This window comes from Dipodomys spectabilis, unplaced genomic scaffold, assembly GCF_019054845.1.
Source record: "Dipodomys spectabilis isolate Male_0828 unplaced genomic scaffold, ASM1905484v1 ptg000536l, whole genome shotgun sequence".
Taxonomy (NCBI): Eukaryota; Metazoa; Chordata; class Mammalia; order Rodentia; family Heteromyidae; genus Dipodomys; species Dipodomys spectabilis.
In genome coordinates this window covers 194,201-201,501 of record NW_024871213.1, presented here as the reverse complement: position 1 = coordinate 201,501, position 7,301 = coordinate 194,201, and positions in this window count along the sequence as shown.

Here is a 7,301-nt window from a genome sequence, read left to right as displayed (position 1 = left end):
AAAATTAAAGCAGAATTAAATGAATTAGAATCCAAAAAATATAGAAAGAATCAACAAATCAAAGAGTTGCTTGTTCAAAAAAGTTAGTAAAATTGACAGGCCCTTAGCAAACCTTATAAGAAAAAGAAGAGAACTCACCCAAATAAATAAACGCAGAGATGAGAATGGAAACATCACCACAGAAAAAAACAAGATAGAGAACATTATAAGGGAATACTTCTCAAAACTTAATGCTAATAATTTTGAAAACTTAGCAGAAATGGAACGTTTCCTAGCAAATACTGACATGCCAAAAATAAACCAAGATGAGTTAAACTATTTTAACAGGCCCATATCAAGCATTGACATGGAAACAGCAATAAGAGACTTCCCATCTAAGAAAAGCCCAGGACCAGATGGTTTTACAGGGGAATTTTACAAGGCCTTCAAAACAGAGCCCAGAGCCCACACCAATACTTCTCCAACTCTTCAATAAATTGAAAGAGAAAGTTCACTACTGAAATCATTCTATGAAGCTATGATAGCCCTCATCCCAAAACTAGGCAGGGACTCATCAAAGAAAGAGAACTATAGACCCATTTATTTGATGATCATTGATGCAAAACCTCTCAACAAAATTTTGACCAATCGACTTCAACAATTCATCCAAAAAAAGTCATACACCACGATGAAATAGGTTTCATTTCAGGGATGCAAAGCTGGTTCAGTATACACAAATCAATTAATTCATCACATCAACAAGAGCAAGGATAAGAAACATATGGTTATCTCAATAGATGCAGAAAAAGCATTTGACAAAATCCAACATCCATTCATGATGAAGGTTTTGGAAAAATTAGGAATCCATGAAACATTCCTCAATACAATAAAGGCTGTATTTCACAAACCTACAGCCACCATTATACTTAATGGTGAAAAACTAAAGCCATTTCCTTTTAACTCAGGAAGGAGACAAGAATGTCCCTTCTCCACTTCTCTTCAATCTAGTATTAGAATGCCTAGCTACAACAATACGACAAGATGAAAACATAAAGGGGATCCAAATAGGGAAAGAAGTAAAACTCTCCCTCTTTGCAGTTGACATGATATTGTATGTAAAAAATGCCAAAGCCTGTACTCCAAAATTACTCAAGCTGATTCAAAACATTGTCAAAGTAGCTGGGTATAAAATTAACCCTCAAAAATCCATGGCTTTTCTGTTTGCCAACAATGAGAAAAGTGTGGCTGAAATTAGGAAAGCAATTCCATTCGTAATAGACCCACAAAAAATAAAATACCTAGGAATTAACTTAACCAAAGAAGTGAAGGACCTCAATGATGAAAACTTTAAAAGTTTGAAAAAGGAAATCAAAACAGAACTTAGAAGTGCAAAAACTCCCATGCTCCTGGATTGGAAAGATCAACATCTTGAAAATGGCAATACTTCCCAAGGCTATCTACAAATTCAATGCGAAACCTATCAATGTTCCAACCTCATTCTTCAAAGAAATAGAAGAGGCAATCCAAAAAGTCATATGGAACAATAAAAGACCCCAAATAGATAAAACTATCCTCAACAGAAAGAACAGTGCTGGAGGAATATCAATACCAAATTTCAAACACTACTATAAAGCCATAGTAATCAAAACAGCTTGTTACTGGCACAAGAACAGACCTCAGGACCAATGAAATAAAATTGAAACTCAGAAATGAACCTACAGTCCTATAGCCCTCTAATCTTCAATATGGGAGCTAAAAAAAAATAGAATGGAAGAAAGACAGCCTCTTCAGTTAATGGTGTTGGCTTGGTTAACTACTTGTAGAAAACTAAAGCTAGCTCGTTATATATTACCCTGCACCAAAATCAACTCCAATAGAGCGAAGACCTCGGAGTCAAAGCAGACACTCTGAAAACATTACAGGATTGAATAAGAAAAACCCTTTTTCTCCTTCGCTCAGGCTGAAATTTTCTAAATATAGACCCAGAAACACAACAAATTAAAGAAAGGTTGTACAAATGGGATTGCATGAAATTGCAGAGCTTCTGTATGACAAAGGACATCGCTAGCAATATCAATAGAAAGCCCATGGATTGGGGGAAGATCTTCACTAGCCATACAACGGACAGGGGTCTCATATTTAAAACATACCTGGAACTGAAAACATTAAATCCCCCAACCACAAATCTTCAAAGAAACAACTGACCAATAAATAAGTGGGCTAAAGACTTAAACAGAAACTTCTCTGAAGAGGAATGAAAGATGGCCAATACATACTTTAAGAAATGCTCAACCTCCCTAGCCGTAAAAGAAATGCAAATCAAAACAACACTGAGATATCACCTCGTCCCAGGTAGAATGGCTATAATCAAGAACTCTAATAACAACACATGCTGGAGGAGATGTGAACAGAAGGGAACCCTACTGCATTGTTGGTGGGAGTGTAAACTTGTTCAACCTCTTTGGAAAGGAGTATGGAGGTTCCTCAAAAGACTCCAAATAGAGTTCCCCTATGACCCAGCAATCCCACTTTTGGGCATTTACACAAATATTCACAAACAAATCACACTAAAGGTACCAGCAGGATATGTTTATTGCAGAATTATTTACCATAGTTAAGATATGGAACCAAACCTGATGCCCCTCAGGAGATTAACGGATCAAGAAAATGTGGTATATATATATATATATATATATATATATATATATATATATATATATATATATATATATATATACACAATGGAATTCTATGCGTCCATCATAAAGAATGGCATTGCCCCATTTGTGAGGAAATGGAAAGACTTGGAAAAAATTATATTAAGTGAAGTAAACCAGGCCCAAAGAAACATAGGTCCCATGGTTTTCCTTTTTTCCAATAAATAGTATATGTCTGAATCAAGCAGAATAGCTCAGATATATTGATGTTAGGGAAATGTACCCTAAGATATGTACTCAAATGCTGTTTTCTTTCATGCGATTTTTTCTAACACATTTATAAGATGATATCTTTGTTGCTTTGTATGTCCCTCCCCCATGGTATTACCCCTACTTTCACTGTATTTGATGTTGTTATAATTTGTGGAGGGTAAGGGCAAAAACAAATCGTTTAAATAGGGATACAGGTGGACCCATTGCAACAATGAGATGTACAAGTCGTTATGTCGAAAACGAACTTTCCAACTTTGGTGTGGGGTGATTGTAGGCTTGGGTAGAGGGATGGGGGAGGATGGGATAGAAAGGGGAAACAAAGGAGCAGGCTACAATGCTTGATAAGAAATGTACTCATTTTCTTGCTCATGTAATTGTAACCCTCTTGTACAATATTTTCACAATAAAAACAAATAATAATCTAGAAAAAAAAAAGAAAAGAAGCTAGGCTTAACACCTTTATAACTTTTAAAAACATCCTAATTGTAGAACATCATTGAAAGCAAGTTCCATTATACAAATAAACTTTTTAACCCTCCTTTGAAGGCCTTTTTAATTGTAATTTTAACACATACAAGGGGCAGTTTTAGCAATAATAATCAGATCATCACATCACTCATTTTAACCATCATGTTTTCAGTGTCTATCTGCAGGGAAAAAAGACCGAACAAAGATGGGCCACTCAGCCCCTCCTATGGAATGGGCACACACCCAATCTGACTCTTTAAGGTTAGATGAACTGCGTTTATGCCAGTTTGCCCTCCTTTACCATGTGTGGACTCCTCCCAGGGCCAGTTCCACCATCTATGAAGGCCCCCAGGGTCGGTCCCACCATGCATGACCCGCTTAACTGCACTTCTGCCTGCTCATCCTCACCCCTAAATATAGATCTTAGGTGGTCTTCTAAGTTTTCCCATTTTTGGTGGGGAGGTTTGAATAAAATACTGCTTTAGATAGACAGAACGGGTCATGTTTTGTAACAGTGCTAAATTGACCTTTACATTTAAATTTTTAATATTTATCCTGAAATTTTAGCCAAGGGAACTAAATCCCAAACTGCCAAAACATTTTAAAATATTAAATTTTAAAATAACAGATTTTCTAATTTCTACATTAAAGAATCCTTAAAAGCCATTTAAAACAATGTGAAAGATTTTTTAATTTTTAGTAATGTCTAAATCCCTTAACCTTTTACATTTTAAACTTAAACTCACCCAATTTTTACAGCATGTTGACAATTTTTATCTTGAACATGTTTACAAACACATAGAAAACACACACATCTTAAAGCGTGCAAAAATCAAAATCAGTTGTACATAGAGTTTTTTTTAAGTTTTTTAACAAAAATTTAATACAGTATTTTTTTAACTAAGTACCTTTGTTAAGCTTCATTTTCCCAGGCTTGCTTGTTTAGCAAGGCAATTCACCAACGGATCTTTTGAATACCTTCTGTTGCAGAAGGGCTGGTTGACGGGGTCACCTGAAACTAAACTGGCCTGAATTTTATCCAATATTAGACAAGAACACTTTACAAATTGTTACATTGTCAGGACTCGCTGAAAAGTCCAAACCAGGTGCTTAGCCTTCCACACCCTCCGCTCAGGCAGCCTCCACAAGGAGAAAATGCATCCCAAGGCCTGAAAGGTACCAGCCTAGTCCAGTAACCTTTCACACCTCACAGTGAGGGGAGCATAACAGGTCTGTGGCTGAGCCCAGCCAGAGGCTGGAACTTTTATTTCCCCAGAGTTGTTCAAATAAATAACAAAAATATAAATAAACACAAAAACCAAGAATCCACACTTAAAACAGGTACCAATTCTAAAACAGAACTAGACAACAAAGGCTGAGTTGGGGACTAATGGACCCTCAGTTCAACCCTACCAGAACTGCTCCATTCTCACTCAGCAAGCTGAAATCAGAGTCTGCTGAGTGAGCTGGCCACCCTCACCCAGAATTTCCCCACCTCAAAAATAGAACAGAAACGACACCAAAGTAAACAAGACAGACAAGTGGCCACAAAGACAAAATCAGATCTCCTTGAATTTGGCAACATCTCACCACCAGAGGATTTCTTTCTTTCTTTTTTTTTTTTTTTTAGATAACTGCAAATGTTGACCCAGGGGCCTTCCAAGGTGGAGGAGAACTCCCAATCATCTTGGGGCAAGGGAAAAATGACCCTGGAAGCTATCCCCTCAGAATGACAGTCTCCCCCCCCCATACTCAGAACCTCTGGGCCAAGTCCCGAGGCTAAGATCTTGCTGGAGGCACTTGGTGGTCAGTGGCAGATTCATCTGGCTTAGAGTTTTCCCTGCAGGCCCCTTTCAAAGTTATTGCTAGATCCTGCAGGTTCTCCCTTCCCCCACTGCCTCCTCTTCTAGAGAATAAGTCAACCCTTGATGTCATCCTAAAATTCCAAAAGTATTAAAATGGGAGAGCGCCTGAGGTGAAAGGAGCCTCTGGCCCCCACTTTTGTGGGGGCTCCAGGATGCTCACTGATCTGAAAATGAAATAAAATGAATCAGGAAAGGAAAGAAAGAGAGGCGCTGAATTAAAATGACAATGGCAACTACAAATGAGACAAAGATAGCGTGCATGTTGATCTCAAGCTCGAATCCACCCCTAAACCACGGTGGTGGAGGCCAGATGAGTTCCTGTCCCAAAGGATGGCAGAGGGTGAGTCAATACCCAGGAGGTGGATAATCTACCCTTAACCCAGAGTGGCAGAGGCCGGACAAGTCATGGTCCAAAAGACGACAGAGTCCAGAGAGACCCCACTGGGCAGGGCTTCCCCAAGGGCCCAGGAAATGTCTTCCACCGGCCGGCTGGTTACCTTGTAGCACATCCGCCAACATTTCCTGCCAGCTCCAAAACCCTACTTACAAGTCAAACACAAAACACTCAACATAAAGCAGCTGCACCCCCTCTTACCGGCTAGCTGGACGACTCGCTGATCAGGTATTTGGGTGGCTTATGGGGGGGCTATCCCAGAGGAGCTCCCACATAAAGTGCCCAGTTTTTGGATGCCCCCTCTCAGAACACCAGAGACCATGATCAATGAAAACAGCAAAGAGTCGTTTATTGCAAGCTGGAATTTGGTCCTCTGTGCACTAGGTAACCGGTGATGCTAAGAGGCCCCAAGCATAAAATTGGCACAGCTTTTATATTATCAAACAAACAAGTTTAGGGGGTTTCCACACAAGCAAGTTCACAAGTTCAGGGGGTTTAAGTCCACCCTGATCGCACTTCCCTTTTTCAGCTGGAACACCTGGGCAACTGTTCTGTTTTTTAAGGGTGGGTAGGGTTGGTGGCAACCTGCGGTTTTTCTGAGAACTATTTTTCTCTTTGGCTGCACAGCTCTCTTTGGGGGTTACTTTGAGGGCAGCACAGCTCAGGGGGCTTGATCTTAAAATGGAATTACTTTAGTTCTTCAGTTAGGTCCTGAGTTCAAGCACCAGGAATGGTGTATGCACACACACACACACACACACACACACACACACACACACACACACACATACACACACACACACACACACACACACACACACACACACACACACACACACACACACACACACACCTCACATGGAGGCACCTTTGCCAAAAATGTATCATTCCATTATGTTCAGCTCCCCAATTGTCTGCCAGAAGGACTCTTGAATTAATTGTAGCAGTTTGTTTCAGTTACAAAGACAGCATGAGTGCAGGGAACTTGGCCTGCCACAAAAGGTGGCACAAATAAAGGCTTCCTGTCAAAACAGACCACTGAGGAGAGAGATAGCTTGGGGTACAAACAAGCCTTTTTCTCCTGACTTTCAGAACCTGCGCACGTTCATCCTCATTAATTGGCCTGGATGAATTGTTTGTTATGCAGCTTTACAGGAGTGAAGCTTTTTGTCTGCCTGTTCCAACATCAAAATCGACTTCCTCTGGCAGCCTGGGGTATGGAGACTCAGCAGGCTACACTGGGAACAATGAGGGAGCCCTGGAACATGGATTGTCTTGAAAGCACTCTCTGTGCTATGAAATCATTCTATTCAAAGCAAATTTCCTAGCTGGGTGCCTTTCTTCATAGCAACTCTGGATCTTCACTGATACAAATACATGCATACATACACAGACACATGGAGTTGCTGGCTCTTTTTTTTTTGTGGCAGGTACTGAGGCTTGAACTGTGAGCCTAGACATTTTCCCTGAGCTCCCTTTGCTCAAGGAAACATTTTAGTGTGTATTAAACCATGATTACCCTAGGCTGGGGTACAGCTTGTACACCCACAGATGATCCAGGGATCCTAGGACCAGAATTCAACTCCCAGCACTGGCAAAAATACATTAAACCAACAAAAATGGAGGAGGAAAAACCAGAAAATGTTACACAACAGTTTTTACCTT